General features: G+C 31.5%; 1 long non-coding RNA gene across 1 annotated transcript; it reads right to left on the bottom strand.

Moving 5' to 3' along the window:
- Positions 1–1328: 1328 nt before the first annotated feature.
- On the bottom strand, positions 1329–4459 carry LOC117121052. The gene is made up of 2 exons (XR_004447471.1): positions 4403–4459; positions 1329–3556 (listed from the first exon to the last, which is right to left on the bottom strand). It is a non-coding gene; the product is annotated as an uncharacterized LOC117121052 (long non-coding RNA).

Below are 4459 nucleotides of genomic sequence, written 5' to 3' on the forward strand. Positions count from 1 at the left end.
TAATTTAAGACCGAAAATTTTGTTCAAATGTATTTTCTACTGTAGCTTTTTAATGCCTGTAAGATTAGTTTAAGACGTGCTGTGTTTTTCTTAATATGGATGCACCACTTTTTGTGTGTGCCACCGATGCAAAGGTGCAATTTCCAAATAAATTGATTGATTGATTGATATTGCTTAGCTACACTATAATGACTCCACACATTAGGCCCTATTGATATGTAAATTAATTACTTACTTCCTTTAGTTTTTACAATTTACTTGATCTTGAGAATGGTTCCATGATGGACCCGAAGCGTCGATCTTTCTTGTCAATAAATTTTGTTTTGAGATTATGTTCTTAATTGATTTAATAAATAAAAGCCACAAATAATAATTTAATTTACTAAATTTCTTTATGTAAAAAATAGTTATGCTTTAACATAGATTAAAAATATGTTACGCCTTACTTATTTTTAATCTACGGTCTTTTTAATTAATTTTCTTTTTTTTTATTGGAAATTCCGTAGTGCAGAGTAAATTTATCAAAACCCATTAGGTTTACAGTAATATGAAAAAAAAATTTAGTTTACAGAAATAGTATCTAATAGTATCTTGTTAAAATGTTTTACATACAGTACCGTATTATTTATACAGTTAAGTGACATTGTGCAGTGTTTAAATTATTTGACATTTTATAATTGAAGTCAATGTTTTATTTCCAATGTTTTAACATGTTTTTATGTATGCTGCTTCTTGTTTGGAGGTTATTTTTAATTAAATTTGAATTAAATCAATTTAAAATTATTTACATTATTTAGATCACCATTCCGCTACCTAAGGGTCGCAGGGAAAATGTTCATGTGTCGCATATCTCTTCAGATCGTGGAAAATTTACTTATATGAACGACGACAAACAAAATCAAAATTACGGTAAACAAACTTGCATAAAAGTGTAAAACAAGTCTACTTGAGCTATGACAACTTAAAAGTTTTAGTTTGTTTATTTCAATGTATTTTGGCTTTCAGATGAAAATCATAATGACATTTACTCATCAATTAAATGGTCTATGTTTTCCAATAACATATATATTTCTGGCAGCAAATTTGAAGTAAAATAATTTATTTTTTTCGATCTGTAACTTATTGAAAGATTTGATAAAGTTGTGGTCCCGCTATGAGTAATTCAAAGTTATATTACAGTAATTTCATTTTTAGGTCATTTTTATATTTTGGGTGATAAAAAGAATGAAAAGTGGTATCTTTTAATTGGTTGACAAAAGAATTAAGTTTGGCATTGTTCTTCTGACCTCTGCTATCCCTCGCACGTATTAAACGACGGAACGAATAAATTAAAACCAAGATTTCAGGTAATTTAATTTTCATTTATAAATGAATACAAACAACAAAATTATGACCCTATTATAAAGTTAAATAAATAGGATATGTATGTTACTCTGATATAATTTCATTACAGATATCCATAACCGATTACCGTACTACTGTAAAACCTCGAATGGAAGCCCAATAGGCTTAATCTCGAATTGGAGCCCCCTTTTAATTTTGCAAAAGTAGCCTCCAAAAGAAGCCCATGAAAAAGAATCCCAAGAGCTTTTTTTCGAGATAGTAAAATAAATACACTGTACATGAATAAAAAAAAAATATATATATATTATAAACACGCTTGGTTTATAATGTAGTTCAGTTAATATACTCTATGGTAGGCCTACAGACTGATAATTGTTTTATAGTAGTAATTCCAAAATTTACAGGATTCATTTTGAAAAGAAACCCACCTCTTTAGTTTGTAAAACAGCCTTTAAAAACAGTCCATCTCAAAAAGAAGTCCATCTCGAAAAGCAAACCCTTACAAGTTTGCAAAGAAAAGAAGCCCAGGGCTTCTATTCGAGGTATTATGGCATATTTTGTAGCTTTTTGTATATATTGTACAGCCACAATTAACAAAAAAAAATTGATTCTAACCACATAGTAATATTATTATTATAGTAAATCAAGGACTGTTTATAGTATGTTGATAAATATGTTAACAACAATAATGCGTAACAATCATTATAGTACATACAGTATATGGCCATAAGCCCTACCTAGACGAAAACCGGTCACAATTTAATGGCAATAATCAATCAGTAAGTCAAACTATGCAACGATATCTAAGATAATAATGTTGCTTATGATGATCATAATAATTGATAATTTCTACACAAAATATCAATATCTAGTATTGCTTACTAATTAAACAAAAGCTGATGTGGTTTATTATTAATAGCCTTGGAATCATTAATCTTGCATTCTTAAATAGGACTTTTCATTTTTTGTTGAAAACCAAACATCATCTGTTTTTATTTACTTATTCCTTAAGAAATGTTAAAAAATTAACACATTCATTTCATATTTTGGATCAACAGCAACAAAAGATCATTATAAAAGAGTGAAGCTTCACAAAATCATGTATTGTGCCCTGATCCTCTGGTCTGCCACTATATAATTCAAGAATTTTAAAAGTCAGATTTTTTTGCCTTCAGTGGATCCAATAAAAATAGTTATTAATTTGATTAATGGATTTTAGCCCGGTTGTTGCCACTTCAACAGTCAAAAGGGAGGTTAGTGTTAGCCATGCACCCTAAAATTAGGCATAGACTTATCATAACGTACTAAAGATAGCCTCTTGAATTAGGCACAGACCTATCGTAATGTACTAATGATAGCCCCTAGAATTAAACATAGACCTATCACACTAAAGACAACCCCTAGAATTACACATACCGTAGACCTATCGTACTAAAGATAATATATCAAAAGAAACAACTTCCAACTGACCAACCATGATTTTCAACTGTCACAAAGTTTGAGCCACACAACCAATTCTTCTCTGGCCTAATCATAACACTTGAATTTGAATATTGTAGATATATGTGCAATTGTGCAGTACACGGTCTTAAGGTCTGATTACAGTATGACGATAACGATCAATGATAAAAAGCAATTGTTCATATAGAAAATAAAAGAAATAAGAGAATTTTTCACTCTAGCACGATTTGATAACAATTTATCGTGTATACGATAAAAAAATAATTTCACAAGTCAATTCAAATGACATCATCATCAGGGAAAAGCTATAAAATTTCTTTTATTTCCTATATGAACAACTGCTTTTTAGATTTTATAGTTATCGTCATAGTGTAAACAGGCCTTAATACGCTAAACAGTGCTCAATTTATCCCATTGCACATATATTATTGGGTAAAGTTTACAAAAATATTTAAAGAAAATAAGTTATAGCACAGCAAAATGACGGCTTGTTAGCAGAACTAAAGGCCAGCATATATGAATAAAAATATTAAATGTGTTATGTTCTCTATAAAACTACACATATTTGGCAGTCTCAAAGTTCCTAACTTAGTTCAAATCCTGCCTCAGACTCGATGGCATAAACCAACTTTTCCCTCATAGTTTCATCGGACTTAAATTCTGGTAATTTCAGTAAGTTCATACAAGTACTTGCTGTTGGTAATCTTTCCTCAGCTCCTCCATAGTGAACACAAAATGATGGCACCAATTCCTAATCAATTTTACCAAAAGAAGAAAAAGTTTCAATTATTACAATTTCTACACACATCCCAAGCTAATTAAACTACAGTAGAACCTCGATTTTACGTACGGTACAGGACTGGAGGGCGTACGTAAATCAGGGGATTCATTACTTTATAAGTAAATAACTAAATAACATGAAAATACTGTAAGATTACCTATACGACAAAGGTAAAACTTGGGAATTCCCCTTCATGCCTATTCTAAACAACAGAGCTGTGGTTTGTCTGGGCCTGTTGAGACAAACTAAAACCATGTGCGCTGCACTGGGCGAGCCAACCAATTAGCGTTTGTGTACGTGAAACAGCAACCATGTGCTGTGCACTGGGCGAGCCAACCAATTAGCGTTCGTGTACAAAACTATGTCTACTCAGCTTCGTGTAGAAAATTCGACCAGAGGAGTTTTTCCATGGTTTGCCACACAAAGCTAAAGAGGAAAGAAATTATTTTGAGCACCATCGGTAGTTTTTCATCTCACTCAGTTCACATGGTTCTAGACTATAACAACCCGATATTAGACTCAATCAACGTTGATGTTTAATGAAAATACGTTGCATTATGGTTTGTTTATTGTTATAGTTTATTGTCATAGTCTTTTTACTTATGGTTGCTCTGAAAAGGGCCGTTTGTTTTGAATATTTTTGGGGTTTTTGATGACGTCATCGTCGATACGAGGCGTACGTAAAAAACCGAGGGTTCGTATAACTGGGGTACGTAAAAACGAGGTTCTACTGTACTTCTAATTTATGAATTTTTTCTAAAATTTCTGAGAAGCTTACGGTGATGTGAAAATAAGTAGAACAGAAAACACAAATACCTTGAATCCGAGAAGAGGAGGACGAGAACAACTTGTGACAAACTTGAGTAGCGCTGA

The sequence above is a fragment of the Anneissia japonica genome, unplaced genomic scaffold (assembly GCF_011630105.1).
Source record: "Anneissia japonica isolate Jap-2015-1 unplaced genomic scaffold, ASM1163010v1 scaffold11566_len4444_cov200, whole genome shotgun sequence".
Taxonomy (NCBI): Eukaryota; Metazoa; Echinodermata; class Crinoidea; order Comatulida; family Comatulidae; genus Anneissia; species Anneissia japonica.